Source organism: Pongo abelii, chromosome 13 (genome assembly GCF_028885655.2).
Source record: "Pongo abelii isolate AG06213 chromosome 13, NHGRI_mPonAbe1-v2.0_pri, whole genome shotgun sequence".
In the NCBI taxonomy this organism is placed as follows: Eukaryota; Metazoa; Chordata; class Mammalia; order Primates; family Hominidae; genus Pongo; species Pongo abelii.
This window is the reverse complement of record NC_071998.2, coordinates 62,466,211-62,485,838: the sequence shown is the minus strand read 5'-3', so window position 1 is coordinate 62,485,838 and position 19,628 is coordinate 62,466,211.

Sequence of the window (19,628 nt, the reverse complement as noted above, 5' to 3'; positions counted from 1 at the left end):
GATTTTCTTCTAGGGTTTTTATGGTTTTAGGTCTTACATTTAAGTCTTTAATCCATCTTGAGTTAATTTTTGTATAAGGTGTAAGGAAGGGGTCCAGTTTTAGTTTTCTGCATATGGCTAGCCAGTTTTCCCAACACCATTTATTAAATAGGGAATCTTTTCCCCATTGCTTGTTTTTGTCAGGTTTGTCAAAGATCAGATGGTTGTAGATGTTTGGTGTTATTTCTGAGGCCTCTGTTCTGTTCCATTTGTCAATATATCTGTTTTGGTAGCAGTACCATGCTGTTTTGGTTACTGTAGCCTGGTAGTGTAGTTTGGAGTCACGTATTGTGATGCCTCCAGCTTTGTTCTTCTGCTTAGGATTGTCTTGTCTATATGGGCTCTTTTTTGGTTCCATATGAAATTTAAAGTAGTTTTTTCTAATTCTGTGAAGAAAGTCAATGGTAGTTTGATGGGAATGGCATGAAATCTGTAAATTAATTTGGGTAGTATGGCCACTTTCAAGATATTGATTCTTCCTATCCATGAGCAGGAATGTTTTTCCATTCATTTGTGTCCTCTCTTATTTCCTTGAGCAGTGGTTTGCAGTTCCCCTTGAAGCAGTCCTTCACATCCCTTGTAAGTTGTATTCCTAGGTATTTTATTCTCTTTGTAGCAATTGTGATTGGGAGTTCACTCATGATTTGGCTCTCTGTGTGTCTGCTATTGATGTATAGGATGCTTGTGATTATTGCACAGTGATTTTGTATCCTGACACTTTGCTGAAGTTTCTTATCAGCTTAAGGAGTTTTGGAGCTGAGTCAATGTTTTTTGTTTGTTTGTTTGTTTGTTTTGTGATTGAGTCTCACTCTGTTGCCCAGGCTGGAGTGCAGTGGTATGATCTCTGCTCACTGCAGCCTCTGCATCCCAGGTTCAAGCAATTCTTCTGCCTCAGCCTCCTGAGTAGCTGGGACTACAGCCACATATCACCACGCCTGGCTAATTTTTGTATTTTTAGTAGAGATGGGGTTTCACCATATTGGCCAGGCTAGTCTTGATCTCCTGACCTCGTGATCTGCCTGCCTCAGCCTCCCAAAGTGCTGGGATTAAAGGTATGAGCCCCCATGCCTGGCTGACGATGGGGTTTTCTAAATATACAATAATGTTGTCTGCAGAGACAATTTGACGTCCTCTCTTCCTATTTGAATACCATTTATTTCTTTCTGTTGACTGATTGCCCTGGCCAGAACTTCCAATACTATGTTGAAAAGGAGTGGTGAGAGAGGGCATACTTGTCTTGTGCCAGTTTTCAAAGAGAATGCTTCCAGCTTTTGCCCATTCAGTATGATATTGGCTGTGGGTTTGTCATAAATAGGTCTTATTATTTTGAGATATGTTTAATCAATGCTTAGTTTATTGAGTGTTTTTAGCATAAAGGGGTATTGAATTTTATCAAAGGCCTTGTCTGCATCTATTGAGATAATCATGTGGTTTTTGTCATTGGTTCTGTTTATGTGATGGATTATGTTTATTGATTTACATATGTTGAACCAGCCTTGCATCCCAGAGATGAAGCTGACTTGATCATGGTGGATAAGCTTTTTGATGTGCTGCTGGATTCGGTTTGTCAGTATTTTATTGAGGATTTTCGCATCGATGTTCATCAGGGATATTGGTCTGAAATTTTCTTTTTATGTTGTGTCTCTGCCAGGTTTTGATATCCAGATGCTAGTGGCCTCATAAAATGAGTTATGGAGGAGTCCCTCTTTTTCTATTGTTTGGAATAGTTTCAGAAGGAATGGTACCAGCTCCTCTTTGTACCTGTGGTAGAATTTAGCTGTGAATCCATCTGGTCCTGGACTTTTTTTGGTTGGTAGGCTACTAATTACTGCCTCAATTTCAGAACATGTTATTGGTCTATTCAGGGATTTGACTTCTTCCTGGTTTAGTCTTGGGAGGGTGTATGTGTCCAGGAATTTATCCATTTCGTCTAGATTTTCTAGTTTGTTTGCGTAGAGATGTTTATAGTAGTCTCTGATGGTAGTTTGTATTTCTGTGGGATCAGTGGTGATATCCCCTTTATCATTTTTTATTGTCTCTATTTGATTCTTCTCTCCTTACTTCTTTATTAGTCTGGCTAGTGGTCTATCTATTTTGTTAAGCTTTTCAAAAAACAGCTCCTGGATTCATTTATTTTTTGAAGGGTTTTTGTGTCTCTATCTCCTTCAGTTCTGCTCTGATCTTAGTTATTTCTTGTCTTCTGCTAGATTTTGAATTTGTTTGCTTTTGCTTCTCTAGTTCTTTTCATTGTGATGTTACGGTGTTGACTTTAGATCTTTCCTGCTTTCTCCCGTGGGCATTTAGTGCTAACAATTTCCCTCTAAACAGTGCTTTAGTGGTGTCCCAGAGAATCTGGTATGTTGTGTCTTTGTTCTCATTGGTGTCAAAGAACTTACTTATTTCTGCCTTAATTTCGTTATTTTCCCAGTAGTCATTCAGGAGCAGGTTGTTCAGTTTCCATGTAGTTGCACAGTTTTGAGTGAGTTTCTTAATCCTGAGTTCTAATTTGATTGTACTGTGGTCTGACAGACTGTTTGTTATGACTTCTGTTCTTTTGCACTTGCTGAGGAGTGTTTTACTTCCAATTATGTGGTCAATTTTAGAATAAGTGCTATGTGGTGCTGAGAAGAATGTACATTCTGTTAATTTGGGGTGGAGAGTTCTGTAGATGTCTAGTAGGTTCACTTGGTCCAGAGCTGAGTTCAATCACTGAATATCCTTGTTAATTTTCTGTCTCATTGCTCTGTCTAATATTGACAGTGGGGTGTTAAAGTCTCCCATTATTATTGTGTGGGAGTCTAAGTCTCTTTTTAGGACTCTAAGAACTTGTGTTATGAATCTGGGTGCTCCTGTATTGGGTGGATATGTATTTAGATTAGCTCTTTTTGTTGCATTGATCCCTTTACCATTATGTAATGTCCTTCTTTGTCTTTTTTTATCTTTGTTGGTTTAAAGTCTGTTTTATCAGAGACTAGGATTGCAACCCCTGCCTTTGTTTGCTTTCCATTTGCTTGGTAAATATTCCTCCATCCCTTTATTTTGAGCCTATATGTGTCTTTGCACATGAGATGGTCTCCTGAATACAGCACACCGATGGGTCTTGACTGTTTATCCAATTTGCAGTCTGTGTCTTTTAGTTGAGGCATTTAGCTCATTTACACTTAAGGTCAATATTGTTATGTGTGAATTTGATCCTGTCATATGATGCTAGCTGGTTATTTTGCCCATCAGTTGATGCAGTTTCTTCATCGTGTCAATGACCTTTACATTTTGGTATGTTTTTGCAGGGGCTGGTACTGGTTTTTCCTTTCCATATTTAGTGCTTCCTTCATGAGCTCTTGTAAGGCAGGCCTGGTGGTGACAAAATCCCTCAGCATTTGCTTGTCTGTAAAGGATTTTATTTCTCCTTTGCTTATGAAGCTTAGTTTGGCTGGATATGAAATGCTGGGTTGAACATTCTTTTCTTTAAGAATGTTGAATATTGGCCCCCACTCTCTTCTGGCTTGTAGGGTTTCTGCAGAGAGATCCGCTGTTAGCCTGATGGGCTTCCCTTTGTGGGTAACCCGACCTTTCTCTCTGGCTGCCCTTAACATTTTTTCCATCATTTCAACCTTGGTGAATCTGACAATTATGTCTCTTGGGGCTGCTCTTTTCGAGGAGTATCTTTGTGGTGTTCTCTGTATTTCCAGAATTTGAATGTTGGCCTGTCTTGCTAGGTTGGGGAAGTTCTCCCGGATGACATCCTGAAGAGTGTTTTCCAACTTGGTTCCATTCTCCCCATCACTTTCAAGTACACCAATCAAACATAGATTTGGTCTTTTCACATAGTCTCATATTTCTTGGAGTCTCTGTTCATTCCTTTTCATTCTTTCTTCTCTAATCTCGTCTTCATGTTTTATATCATTAAGTTGATCTTCAATCTCTGATATCCTTTCTTCCACTTTTGATTCTTCCACGATTGATTCAGCTATTGATACTGGTGGTATATTCTTTATAAAGTTCTCGTGCTGTGTTTTTCTGCTCCATCAGGTCATTTGTGTTCTTCTCTAAACTGGCTATTCTAGTTAGCAGTTCCTGTAACCTTTTATCCAGGTCCTTAACTTCCTTGCATTGGGTGAGAACATGCTCCTTTAGCTCTGAGGAGTTTGTTATTACCCACCTTCTGAGGCCTACTTCTGTCAATTTGTCAAATTCATTTTCTGTCCAGTTTTGTTCCCTTGCTGGCGAGGAGCTGTGATCCTTTGGAGGAGAAGAGGCATTCTGGTTTTGGGAATTCTCAGCCTTTTTGTGCTGGTTTTTCTTCATCTTCATGGATTTATCTACCTTTGGTCTTTGATGTTGGTGACTTTCCAATGGGGTTTTTGCATGGGAGTCCTTTTTGTTGATGTTGATGCTATTGCTTTCTGTTTGATAGTTTTCCTTCTAAGAGTCAGGCCCCTCTTCTGCAGGTCTGCTGGAGTTTGCTGGAGGTTCACTCCAGAACCTATTTGCCTGGTTATCACCAGTGGAGGCTGCAGAACAGCAAAGATTGCTCTGCCTGCTCCTTCCTTTGGAGGCTTCATCCCAGAGGGGCACCTGCCAGATGCCAGCTGGAGCTCTCCTGTAGGTGTCTGTCAACCCCTGCTGGGAGGTATCTCCCTGTCAAAAGGCACTGGGGTCAGGGACCCACTAGAGGAGGTAGTCTGTCCTTAGCAGAGCTCAAACACTGTGCTGGGAGATCCACGGCTCTCTTCAGAGCCGGCAGGCAGGAAGGTTTAAGTCTGCTGAAGCTGTGCCCACAGCCACCCCTTTCCCCAGGTTCTCTGTCCCAGGGAGATGGGTGTTTTATCTATAAGCCCCTCACTGGGGCTGCTGCCTTTCTTTCAGAGATGCCCTGCCCAGAGAGGAAGAATCTAGAGAGGCAGTCTGGCTATAGCCACTTGGCCACGCTGCAGTGGGTTCCTCACCCAGTTCGAACTTCCTGGCAGCTTTGTTTACACTGTGAGGGAAAAACTGCCTACTCAAGCCTCAGTAATGGTGGATGTCCCTCCCCGCACTAAGCTCAAGTGTCCCAGGTCGATTTCAGACTGCTGTGCTGGCAGCAAGAATTTCAACCCAGTGGATCTTAACCTGTTGGGCTCCATGGGGGTGGTATCCACTGAGCTAGAATACTTGGCTCCCTGGCTTCGGCCCCCCTTTTCAGGTAAGTGAACGGTTCTGTCTCACTGGTGTTCTGGATGCCACTGGGGTAGGAGAAACAACTCCTGCAGGTAGCTCAGTGTCTACCCAAACAGCCATCCACTTTTGTGCTTGAAACTCAGGGCCCTGGGTGTGTAGGCATCCAAGGGAATCTCCTGGTCTATGGGTTGTGAAGACCATGGGAAAAGCATAGCCTCTGGGCTGGAGTGCACCATTCCTCATGGCACAGTCCCTCACAGCTTCCCTTGGCTAGGGGAGAGAGTTCCCTGACCCCTTGCACTTCCCAGGTGAGGCGATGCCCCACCCTGCTTCTGCTCGCCCTCCGTGGGCTGCATTTACTGTGTAACCAGTCCCAGTGAGATGGACCAGGTACCTCAGTTGCAAATGCACAAATCACCTGCCTTCTGCATTGGTCTTGCTGGGAGCTGCAGACCAGAGTTGTTCCTATTCAGCCATCTTGCCAGCCCCCCTCCTATTTTATAATTTTTATGCCTTTTCATCCTCATAGCTTAGTTCTTACTTATAAGTGAGAGCATACAATATTTGGTTTTCCATTCCTGAGCTAACTTCACTTAGAATAATGGCCTCCAACTCCATCCAAGCTACTGCAAAGATCATTATTTTGTTTCATTTTATGGCTGAGTAGTATTCTACGGTGTATATATACCACATTTTCTTTATCGACTTGTTGGTTGATGGGCATTTAGGCTGGTTTCATATTTTTGCAATTGTGAATCGTTTGGCTATAAACATGTATGTGCAAGTGTCTTTTTCATATAATGACTTCTTTTCCTTTGGGTAGATACCCAGTTGTGGGACTGCTGGATCAAATGGTAGTTCTACTTTTAGTTCTTTAGGAGTCTCCACACTGTTTTCCATAGTGGTTGTACGATTTTACATTCCCACCAGCACATTTTCACCACATTCATGCCAATATTTATTATTTTTTGATATTTTAATTATGGCCATACTTGCAGGAGTGAGGTGGTATCTCACTGTGGTTTTAATTTGCATTTCTCTGATAATTAGTGATGTTGAGGGTTTTTTCACATGTGTTGGCTGTTTTTAATCTTCTGAGATATTGTCTACTCATGTCCTTTGCCCTCTTTTTGATGGGATTGCTCTTTTCTTGCTGACTTGTTTCGGTTTCTTGTAGATTCTGGATATTAGTCCTTTGGCAGATGCATAACTGGCAAAGATTTTCTCCCTCTCTGTGAGTTGTCTGTTTACTCTGCTGATTATTATCATATTATTTTGCTGAGCAGAAGCTTTTTAGTTTACTTAGGTCCCATCTATTTATCTTTGTTTTTGTTGCACTTGCTTTTGGGTTCTTGGTCATAAATTCTTTGCCTAAGCCAATGTCTGGAAGAGTTTTTCCAATGTTATCTTCTAGAATTTTTATGGCTTCAGGTCTTAGATTTAAGTCTCAGATCATTTTGAGTTGTTTTTTTGGAGACGGAGTCTCGCTCTGTCACCCAGGCTGGAGTGCGGTGGTGTGATCTCGGCTCACTGAAAGCTCTGCCTCCAGGGCTCACGCCATTCTCTTGCCTCAGCCTCCTGAGTAGCTGGGACTACAGGTGCCCGCCACCACGTCTGGCTAATTTTTTGTATTTTTAGTAAAGACGAGGTTTCACCGTGTTAGCCAGGATGGTCTCAATCTCCTGACCTTGTGATCCGCACGCCTTGGCCTCCCAAAGTGCTGAGATTACAGGCATGAGCCACCATGCCCAGCCTTGAGTTGATTTTTGTGTAAGGTGAGAGATGAGGGTCCCCTTTCATTCTTCTACATTTGGCTTGCCAATTATCCCAGCACCATTTATTGAATAGGGTGTTCTTTCCCCATTTTATGTTTTAGTGTGTTTTGTTGAAGACCAGTTGGCTGTAAGTATTTGACTTTATTTCTGGGTTCTCTATTCTGTTCCATTGGTCTACCTGCCTATTTGTATACCAGTACCATACTGTTTTGGTAACTATAGGCTTGTAGTATAATTTGAAGTTGCATAATGTGCTGCCTCCAGATTTGTTCTTTTATGTTAGTGTTGCTTTGGCTATGTGAGCACTTTTTTGGTTCCATGTGAATTTTAGGATTGTTTTTTCTACTTCCATGAAGAATGATGATGGTACTTTGATAGAAATTGCATTGAATCTCTAGATTGCTTTTGGCAGTATGGTCATTTTTACAATATTGATTCTAACCATATATGAGCATGGGATGTGTTTCCATTTGTTTGTGTCATCTATGATTTCTTTCAGCAGTGTTTTGCAGTTTTCTTTGCAGAAATCTCTCACCTCCTTGGTTAGGTCTATTCCTAATTTTTTCTTTTTTTTTTTTTTTGCAGCTGTGGTAAAGGGGATTGAGTTCTTGATTTGATTCTCAGCTTGGTCATTCTTGGTGTATAGCAGTGCTACTGATTTGTGCACATTGATTTTGTATCCTGAAACTTAATTCATTTATTAGATCTAGGAACTTTTTGGATGAGCCTTTATGGTTTTCTTTTTTTTCTTTCTTTCTTTTTTTTTTTTTTTGAGACAGAGTCTCACTCTGTTGTCAGGCTGGAGTGCAGTGGCACGATCTTGGCTCACTGCAACCTCCACCTCCTGGGTTCAAGCAATTCTCTTGCCTTAGCCTCCTGAGTAGCTGGGAATACAGGCACGTGCCACCATGCCCAGCTAATTTTTGTATTTTTTGTAGAGACAGGGTTTCACCATGTTGGCCAGGATGGTCTCAATCTCTTGACCTCATGATCCAACCACCTTGGCCTCCCAAAGTGCTGGGATTACAGGCGTGAGCCACCATGCCCAGCCATGCTGTCTTTTCACAGTCAATCCTTCCTCTCACCCTTAACCCCTGTCAACCACTTTCCAGGAAAAAGTTTTGCCTTTTCAAGAGTGTCAGGTAAATGGTATCTAAGAATATGTAGCCTTTTTGGTATGGCTTCTGTCATTCAGTATAATGAAATTGAGATCCATTTATGTTGTTTGTGCATCAGTAGTTCATTACTTTTCATTGTTGAGTAGTATTCTATTGTATGGACAAAGCACAATTTGTTTATCCATTCATCAATTGAAGGGCATCTGGACTATTTCCAGTGTGAGGCAATTATGAATAAAGTTGCTGTAAACATTCACATACGGGTTTTTGAGTGAATGTACACTTTCATTTCTCCAGAGTAGATACATAGGCATGAGATTCCTAAGTTACATGGTAAGTATATGTCTATCTTTATTGGGTATCTCCCAAATTCTTTTCCAAAGAGGCTGTGCCATGTTTCATTCTCACCAGCAATAAATGAGATTTCCAAGTGTTTTGCATCCTCACCATTACCTGGTATTGTCAAGTTTCTTTTTAAGTTATTTAAGCCGTTCAATATAGGTACATATTGGTATCTAATTATAATTTCAATTTGCATTTTGCTAATGACTAATGATATTGAGCATTTTGTTATATGCTTATCTGACATCCATGTATCCTCTTTGGGGAAATGTCTGTTTAGACCCTTTGCTTATTTTTTTTTAATTGAGTTGTTTTCATATTGAAATTTTTTTATGTTTTCTGAATACAAGGCCTTTATCAGATACATGATTTACAAATACTTTTTTCTTTTCTTTTTTTTTTTCTTTTAGGCGGTATCTCGCTCTGTCTCCCAAGCTGGAGTGCAGTGGCATGATCTCAGCTCACTGCAAGCTCCGCCTCCCGGGTTCACGCCATTCTCCTGCCTCAGCTTCCTGAGTAGCTGGGACTACAGGTACCCACCACCACGCCCAGCTAATTTTTTGTATTTTTAGTAGAGACGGGGTTTCACTGTGTTAGCCAGGATGGTCTGGATCTCCTGACTTCATGATCCACCCACCTCGGCCTCCCAAAGTGCTGGGATTACAGGTGTGAGCCATCATGCCCAGCCACAAATATTTTTTTCTAGTCTATGGCTTGTCCTTTCATTCTTGTCTTTTGGAGAACAAATATTTTTAGTTTGGATGAAGTTCAATTTATTAGTTTGCTTGTTTTTTTTTTTTTTTACTTTTATGAATCATGCTTTTGGTGTCTAAGAACTCTGCTTTCACAAAAATTCTCCTATAAGCTCATTCCTATAATCCCAGAACTTTGAGAGGCTGAGGTGGGAGGATCACTTGAGCCCAGGGGTTTGAGACCAGCCTGGGCAACATGTGAGATCTTGTCTCTATAAAAAAAAAATTAAAAATGAGCTGGGCACAGTGGTATGCACCTGTGGTCCTAGCTACTCGGGAGGCTCAGGTGGGAGGATCGCTTGAGCCGGGAGGCCAAGGCTTCAGTGAGCCATGACTGCACCATTGCACCAGCTTGTGTGACAGAGCAAGTCTCTGTCTCAAAACAAAATTAAATTATCCTATGTTTTATTCTGGAAAATTTATAGTTTTATGTTTTATATTTAACTCTATGACGCATTTTTAACTAATTTTTGTATAAAGTGTAAGGTAAGAGTTGAGGTGTATTTTTTAGGGAAAAGGCATGAACAGGTGATTGTTTCAGCATTATTTGTTGAACACAGGTCTCTTCTTGACTTTTGCCAAAAATCTGTCACCCACATGAAATAGACACGAAAGTGTATTTGCTTTCATTATGGTCAGAGAAACTCCTTTAAATGATTTCTATTCTATAAAAACTTTAAGGTTTGTTATATAAACCATTATATGGTCTGTCTTAGTGAATATTCCATGAACACTCGAAAGAATTCCAAGTCTTCTCTATCCTTGCCAATTTTCTGCCTACTTGTTCTACTGATTACTAAGAGGCTGTATCTCTTGGTGTTATTGTTTACTTAGCTGCTGTGGGGTTACAATATACATACCTTCCACAATCTACTTAGAGTTGGTATTTTGCCACCTCAAATAAAATATAAAGGCCTTTCAACCACAGTGGCCCCTTTTTCCTCTCCTCTTTATGTTATAGTTGTTGTTTGTACTGCATCGAATACCCCACCAAGCAATGTTATAATTTTTGCTTTCAACTATCACATGTATTTTATTTTATTTATTTATTTATTTATTTATTTATTTATTTATTTATTTTGAGACAGAGTCTGGCTCTGTCGCCCAGGCTGGAGTGCAGTGGCGCCATCTTGGCTCACTGCAAGCTCCGCCTCCCGGGTTCCCGCCTTTCTCCTCCCTCAGCCTGGCCAGTAGCTGGGACCACAGGCGTCAGCCACCACGCCCTGCTAATTTTTGTATTTTTAGTAAAGATGGGGTTTCACCGTGTTAGCCGGGATGGTCTCAATCTCCTGACCTCATGATCCGCCCACCTCGGCCTCCCAAAGTGTTGGGATTACAGGCGTGGGCCACCGCTCCCAGACTATCACATGTATTTTAAAGAACTTAAGAAAAAAGTAGTCTATTTTGTTGTTCTTCTTGAAATTCCCAGGCTCTCTCAAGTGTCATTTCCCTGCTGTTTGAAGAACTTAGAGCTACAGCATGTTTTTTAGACTCTAGAGTAGGTGTGATGGTGACAAACTTAGTTTTCCTTCACCTGAGAATGCAATTATGTTGCCTGCATTTATAAAGAATCTTTTCCTTTGCTGGATGTAGAATTCGGGCTTCGCCGTTCGTTTCTCTGTGTCCTTTAATTACGTTGCTTCACTGTCTTCTTATCTTTTATGGTTTTCTGGTAAGAAACCAATAGTTGTTTGAATCGTTGTTTTGGAGGTTTTTTTCTTCATATGCTTTTTCTTAATAATTGCACTAAGAGTTTGTTGATTTTATTATTATTTCTAAGAACCAAATTTTGCCTTGTTGATCTATTCATTTTTTTTCCTCCTTTCTATACATTTTAAACTGACTAGATATTTTTTCTCACTCCTCAATTTTTCCCTTGATGGTTTAGAAGAGATACACCTTATTTCTTTTTTTCCCTTTTTTTCTTTCTTTTCTTTCTTTTTTTTTTTTTTTTTGAGACAGAGTCTCCCTCTGTCACCCAGGCTGGAGTGCAGTGGCACCATCTCAGCTCACTGCAAGCTCTGCCTCCCGGGTTCACGTCATTCTCCTGCTTCAGACTCCCGAGTAGCTGGGACTACAGGCGCCCGCCACCACGCCCAGCTAATTTTTTGTATTTTTAGTAGAGACGGGATTTCACCATGTTAGCCAGGATGGTCTCGATCTCCTGACCTCGTGATCCACCCGCCTCGGCCTCCCAAAGTGTTGGGATTACAAGCGTGAGCCACCGCGCCTGGCCGATACATCTTATTTCTAACAACATCGTGAAAAATGAGGACATTTGGTTATTTTTTTTCCCCAGATCTACAATTGTGTCATATCAAGGAAATCTTGTAATCTAAGGCTGAATTCCTCAAATGGGAATAAAAACAGTTTCTATCCCTAATATCAGAAGGCTTTTAAAGGTAATTATGAAGCCAAACACGCTTTTAAAGTGTAAAGTGAGAGACAATTGCAAGCTATCATCATCATTATAGTGACTATAGTTATTAATGGGACACCATTTGGACCAGGACTTGTTTTTAAGGATATTAAAAAGCATTAAAGGAGGCTGGGTGCAGTGGCTCACGCGTGTACTCCCAGCACTTTGGGAGACTGAGGCAGGCGGATCACTTGAGGTCAGGAGTTCGAGAGCAGCTTGGCCAACATGGCAAAATCCTCTCTCTACTAAATATACAAAAATTAGCCGGGGGTAGTTGTGCACTCCTGTAATCCCAGCTATTCAGGAGGCTGAGGCACAAGAATCGCTTGAACCTGGGAGGCAGAGGTTGCAGTGAGCCCAGAGTGTGTCACTGCACTCCAGCCTGGGCCACAGAGCAAGACTCCATCTCAAAAAAAAAAAAAAAAAAAAAAGGTGGGGGGTGGGGGGTTAAACGGAAAAAAATAGCCAGCTGGTCAAGTAAATTCAGGAAAGACCAGGTTTAAACAAAGTTTCTTTACCTCAGTAATTCTTAGGACTTTTTAATATTCCAAAGCACATTTAAGTTTTTCATTACAGAATAACATATATAGCTTGTTTCCAAACTTACCTGTCAGTGCAACTTTTTTTTATTCAAAACATCTCGAAGGATTAGGAATGAGAAATGATAAATTGGGGACTTCTATCTAAGCTAGACAAATTGAAGTCATAAGACATGGTAGATTTTTACACCAAAACTGGAAAAGAAAAGAATTTGCCAGGTCTAGATGCAAGCCGGTTGCTGGCAATGTTTTCCAGCTTTAAAGCAATATAATTCATTATCAATCAACAGAGACTAGGATGACAATGACTCCACAGGTAAGTTGCTCCTCTTGCAACAAATATTACAGTGCTTTTGAAGTCTGCTTTAACCCTCACCAGCATAAAATTCAAATTATGTTCTTCATGTTTTTTATCATCACAGTATCTACCAGAATACAGGGGCAAGCATCCAAAATGTGACTCACTGGTGGTGTTCCGCAATGCGTGCGTCTGTGTGTCCACCGCGACAGGCATCAGTACATGTATCTGCAAATACACTTTGACTTGTGAATGAGAAATTAAAGTTCGTAGACTAAAAATGACATTTCTTGCTACGAAGGAGTTCTTATCTACACTGTGATTTTAGAATATCTCATTCTGCTCACTAAAAACTGGTGGAATAAAACAGAAAGAGCTGCCTTCTTTATGACAGAATACTATGTTCCAGTACCTTCATTATAGAAATGAGTACACTGAAGCCCAGGATGATGGAGTAAGTTAAGATCACCAGGGTTCTTTGTGTTAACACAAAGGTGACCACCCAGGAAGGCAGACAACTGGGTCCTGATTTGCCCGGAGAGACTCTCCCAAGTTGCCCCAGCCTGTCCAACTTTAAATTCGACTCTGAACTCCTTGCTGACTTGGATTCTAGGATTTTACTGGGAAGGTTACATCCCAGACACCAGCTAATTCTTTCTTCCTACCGCCAAAAGAGAAGCATCTTAACAGGCAGCAAAACCATTCAGCAATCTTTAGAAAAAAACTGATGCCAGCTCATCCCTTCAGGTCTTAAACACCACTTGGAACCAAAGCCCGCACCAGCCCAAGGGCAGTCCATCCAACCGCACATTCATCTTTGTCACCCAATGTCACTTACCCTTCTCACAGATTCTCATCTCCATATTACCCAGGAATTCCTTCACCTTGTCTTCTTTCCATCAAATATCCCATTCATTTGGAAAACATTTACCAAGTCCCTATTCTGTGCCAAGCGCCCGGTTGGAAGCTGGAGATACCAAGATAGCATCTCTTCACTCAGGGAACTAACGGTCTGGTGAGAGAGAATATAAAGAGATAATTCCTTTAAAGGGTGTTAAGTGGAGTACTAGAGGTAGAGAAGATTAAGACTAAGCTTTTCCCTGAAACACAGACCAATAGAGTTAAGATGTTGAACAATGAGCCCTCAGAATTCCTCTCACCTGTTTCCTCCTTGCCATCCCTTCATGCATCACCTACCTTTTTCCCTGCATCCTTTTTCATCTTTGCCAACCTAAAATTCACTCTCCTGGCAGAATTATTTTCTTTTAAAAAAAAATGAAATCGGCTGGGCACAGCAGTTCATGCCTGTAATCCCAGCACTTTAGGAGGCCGAGGTGGGTAGATCACTTGAGGTCAGGAGTTCGAGATCAGCCTAGTGAAACCCCGTCTCTACTAAAAATACAAAATTAGCCAGGCATGGTAGCGCATGCCTGTAATCCCAGCTACTTGGCAGGCTGAGGCAGGAGAATCGCCTGAACCCATGAGGCAGAGGTTACAGTGAGCTGAGATCGCACCACTGTACTCCAGCCTGGGCAACAAGAGCGAAACTCCATCTCAAAACAAAAAAAGAAAGAAAGAAAGAAGAAAAAAGAAAGAAAAGAAAAGAAATCAGCCTGTCTGGAACATAGCAGACAGAGAATAAATATTTTTTGAATAAATAATGTCACTCCTGTGCTTAACACCATTCAGTAAATTCCTAACTCATACAGAGGTGCTTGTAATATTTTTCCACTGATTTATCACTAATGAGGAGGGAAATGAAAACAAATATACCCCTGAAGGTATTATTCTGTAAAATGTCCAAATCTAAGATGTGCAGCTCAATAACACTTTATATTTGCAAAAACACATGTGCTCACCTCCCCCATCAAATATAAGACATTTTCATCAGCCTAGAAGGCTTTCTTACGCCCCTTCTCATGTCAGTCCTCCTGCTCAGAGATAACCACTACTCCATCTTTAATCACTACACATAAGTGTCACCTATCTTGAACCTCATACATTCAATAGAATCATACAGTAAATACTGCTATTGACTTGAGTATTACTATTTTGTATCCAGGTGGCTTTGCTAGAGCATCTCAGATGAAAATGCCCACCTATAACTCCAAGATACCAGTGGCCACTTTCAGGGCTCCATATTCCATCTTGATTTCTTTGTTTTTTTTTTTTTTTCTTTTTTTTTCTTTTATTATTATTATTATTAATATTATTATTATACTTTAGGTTTTATGGTACATGTGCCCAATGTGCAGGTAAGTTACATATGTATACATGTGCCATGCTGGTGCGCTGCACCCACCAACTCGTCATCTAGCATTAGGTATATCTCCCAATGCTATCCCTCCCCCCTCCCCCCAACCCACAACAGTCCCCGAAGTGTGATGTTCCCCTTCCTGTGTCCATGTGTTCTCATTGTTCAGTTCCCACCTATGAGTGAGAATATGCGGTGTTTGGTTTTTTGTTCTTGCGATAGTTTACTGAGAATGATGATTTCCAATTTCATCCATGTCCCTACAAAGGACATGAACTCATCATTTTTTATGGCTGCATAGTATTCCATGGTGTATATGTGCCACATTTTCTTAATCCAGTCTATCATTGTTGGACATTTGGGTTGGTTCCAAGTCTTTGCTATTGTGAATAATGCGGCAATAAACATACGTGTGCATGTGTCTTTATAACAGCATGATTTATAGTCCTTTGGGTATATACCCAGTAATGGGATGGCTGGGTCAAATGGAATTTCTAGTTCTAGATCCCTGAGGAATCGCCACACTGACTTCCACAAGGGTTGAACTAGTTTACAGTCCCACCAACAGTGTAAAAGTGTTCCTATTTCTCCACATCCTCTCCAGCACCTGTTGTTTCCTGACTTTTTAATGATTGCCATTCTAACTGGTGTGAGATGGTATCTCATTGTGGTTTTGATTTGCATTTCTCTGATGGCCAGTGATGGTGAGCATTTTTTCATGTGTTTTTTGGCTGCATAAATGTCTTCTTTTGAGAAGTGTCTGTTCATGTCCTTCGCCCACTTTTTGATGGGGTTGTTTGTTTTTTTCTTGTAAATTTGTTGGAGTTCATTGTAGATTCTGGATATTAGCCCTTTGTCAGATGAGTAGGTTGCGAAAATTTTCTCCCATTTTGTAGGTTGCCTGTTCACTCTGATGGTAGTTTCCTTTGCTGTGCAGAAGCTCTTTAGTTTAATTAGATCCCATTTGTCAATTTTGGCTTTTGTTGCCATTGCTTTTGGTGTTTTAGACATGAAGTCCTTGCCCATGCCTATGTCCTGAATGGTATTGCCTAGGTTTTCTTCTAGGGTTTTTATGGTTTTAGGTCTAACATTTAAGTCTTTAATCCATCTTGAATTGATTTTTGTATAAGGTGTAAGGAAGGGATCCAGTTTCAGCTTTCTACATATGGCTAGCCAGTTTTCCCAGCACCATTTATTAAATAGGGAATCCTTTCCCCATTTCTTGTTTTTCTCAGGTTTGTCAAAGATCAGATGGTTGTAGATATGTGGCATTATTTCTGATGGCTCTGTTCTGTTCCATTGATCTATATCTCTGTTTTGGTACCAGTACCATGCTGTTTTGGTTACTGTAGCCTTGTAGTATAGTTTGAAGTCAGGTAGCATGATGCCTCCAGCTTTGTTCTTTTGGCTTAGGATTGACTTGGCGATGCGGGCTCTTTTTTGGTTCCATATGAACTTTAAAATAGTTTTTTCCAATTCTGTGAAGAAAGTCATTGGTAGCTTGATGGGGATGGCATTGAATCTGTAAATTACCTTGGGCAGGATGGCCATTTTCATGATATTGATTCTTCCTACCCATGAGCATGGAATGTTCTTCCATTTGTTTGTATCCTCTTTTATTTCCTTGAGCAGTGGTTTGTAGTTCTCCTTGAAGAGGTCTTTCACATCCCTTGTAAGTTGGATTCCTAGGTATTTTATTCTCTTTGAAGCAATTGTGAATGGGAGTTCACTCATGATTTGGCTCTCTGTTTGTCTGTTATTGATGTATAAGAATGCTTGTGATTTTTGCACATTGATTTTGTATCCTGAGACTTTGCTGAAGTTGCTTATCAGCTTAAGGAGATTTTGGGCTGAGACAATGGGGTTTTCTAGATATACTATCATGTCATCTGCAAACAGGGACAATTTGACTTCCTCTTTTCCTAATTGAATACCCTTGATTTCCTTCTCCTGCCTAATTGCCCTGGCCAGAACTTCCAACGCTATGTTGAATAGAAGTGGCGAGAGAGGGCATCCCTGTCTTGTGCCAGTTTTCAAAGGGAATGCTTCCAGTTTTTGCCCATTCAATATGATATTGGCTGTGGGTTTGTCATAAATAGCTCTTATTATTTTGAGATACGTCCCATCAATTCCTAATTTATTGAGAGTTTTTAGCATGAAGGGTTGTTGAATTTTGTCAAAGGCCTTTTCTGCATCTATTGAGATAATCATGTGGTTTTTATCTTTGGTTCTGTTTATATGCTGGATTACATTTATTGATTTGTGTATATTGAACCAGCCTTGCATCCCAGGGATGAAGCCCACTTGATCATGGTGGATAAGCTTTTTGATGTGCTGCTGGATTCTGTTTGCCAGTATTTTATTGAGGATTTTTGCATCAATGTTCATCAAGGATATTGGTCTAAAATTCTCTTTTTTGGTTGTGTCTCTGCCAGGCTTTGGTATCAGGATGATGCTGGCCTCATAAAATGAGTTAGGGAGGATTCCCTCTTTTTCTATTGATTGGAATAGTTTCAGAAGGAATGGTACCAGCTCCTCCTTGTACCTCTGGTAGAATTCGGCTGTGAACCCATCTGGTCCTGGACTTTTTTTGGTTGGTAAGCTATTGATTATTGCCACAATTTCAGCTCCTGTTATTGGTCTATTCAGAGATTCAACTTCTTCTTGGTTTAGTCTTGGGAGGGTGTATGTGTTGAGGAATTTATCCATTTCTTCTAGATTTTCTAGTTTATTTGCATAGAGGTGTTTGTAATATTCTCTGATGGTAGTTTGTATTTCTGTGGGATCGGTGGTGATATCCCCTTTATCATTTTTTATTGCATCTATTTGATTCTTCTCTCTTTTTTTCTTTATTAATCTTGCTAGCGGTCTATCAATTTTGTTGATCCTTTCAAAAAACCAGCTCCTGGATTCATTGATTTTTTGAAGGGTTTTTTGTGTCTCTATTTCCTTCAGTTCTGCTCTGATTTTAGTTATTTCTTGCCTTCTGCTAGCTTTTGAATGTGTTTGCTCTTGCTTTTCTAGTTCTTTTAATTGTGATGTTAGGGTGTCAATTTTGGATCTTTCCTGCTTTCTCTTGTGGGCATTTAGTGCTATAAATTTCCCTCTACACACTGCTTTGAATGCATCCCAGAGATTCTGGTATGTTGTGTCTTGGTTCTCGTTGATTTCAAAGAACATCTTTATTTCTGCCTTCATTTCGTTATGTACCCAGTAGTCATTCAGGAGCAGGTTGTTCAGTTTCCACGTAGTTGAGCGGTTTTGAGTGAGATTCTTAATCCTGAGTTCTAGCTTGATTGCACTGTGATCTGAGAGACAGTTTGTTACAATTTCTATTCTTTTACATTTATTGAGGAGAGCTTTACTTCCAAGTATATGGTCAATTTTGGAATAGGTGTGGTGTGGTGCAAGAAAGGGTATCAGCCCTGGAAGATGAAATGAATGAAATGAAGCGAGAAGGGAAGTTTAGAGAAAAAAGAATAAAAAGAAACGAGCAAAGTCTCCAAGAAATGTGGGACTATGTGAAAAGACCAAATCTACGTCTGATTGGTGTACCTGAAAGTGATGGGGAGAATGGAAACAAGTTGGAAAACACTCTGCAGGATATTATCCAGGAGAACTTCCCCAATCTAGCAAGGCAGGCCAACATTCAGATTCAGGAAATACAGAGAACGCCACAAAGATACTCCTCGAGAAGAGCAACTCCAAGACACATAATTGTCAGATTCACCAAAGTTGAAATGAAGGAAAAAATGTTAAGGGCAGCCAGAGAGAAAGGACGGGTTACCATCAAAGGGAAGCCCATCAGACTAACAGCGGATCTCTCGGCAGAAACCCTACAAGCCAGAAGAGAGTGGGGGCCAATATTCAACATTCTTAAAGAAAAGAATTTTCAACCCAGAATTTCATATCCAGCCAAACTAAGCTTCATAAGTGAAGGAGAAATAAAATACTTTACAGACAAGCAAATGCTGAGAGATTTTGTCACCACCAGGCCTGCCCTAAAAGAGCTCTTGAAGGAAGCACTAAACATGGAAAGGCACAACCGGTACCAGCCACTGCAAAATCATACCGAAATGTAAAGACCATTGAGACTAGGAAGAGACTGCATCAACTAATGAGCAAAATAACCAGCTAACATCATAATGACAGGATCAAATTCACACATAACAATATTAACTTTAAATGTAAATGGACTAAATGCTCCAATTAAAAGACACAGACTGGCAAATTGGATAAAGACTCAAGACCCATCAGTGTGCTGTATTCAGGAAACCCATCTCACGTGCAGAGACACACATAGGCTCAAAATAAAAGGATGGAGGAAGATCTACCAAGCAAATGGAAAACAAAAAAGGGCAGGGGTTGCAATCCTAGTCTCTGATAAAACAGACTTTAAACCAACAAAGATCAAAAGAGACAAAGAAGGCCATTACATAATGGTAAAGGGATTAATTCAACAAGAAGAGCTAACTATCCTAAATATATATGCACCCAATACAGGAGCACCCAGATTCATAAAGCAAGTCCTGAGTGACCTACAAAGAGACTTAGACTCCCACACATTAATAATGGGAGACTTTAACACCCCACTGTCAACATTAGACAGATCAACGAGACAGAAAGTCAACAAGGATACCCAGGAATTGAACTCAGCTCTGCACCAAGCGGACCTAATAGACATCTACAGAACTCTCCACCCCAAATCAACAGATTTCTTTGTTTTTACCAAAATCTATTTCCTACAGATATCAATTAGGAGGTGTCAGAAAAACAATTTTCACTAAAGGAAAGGAAAAACAGATAATATATATCATGAAAAATATCATCATTATACCTACGAGTTTATACTTGTATGAACATTATGTTTGTTGATCGACTAATCAGATAATGTCACTTTCATTCAAGAAAATAAATTTTTAATAGTGCCACATT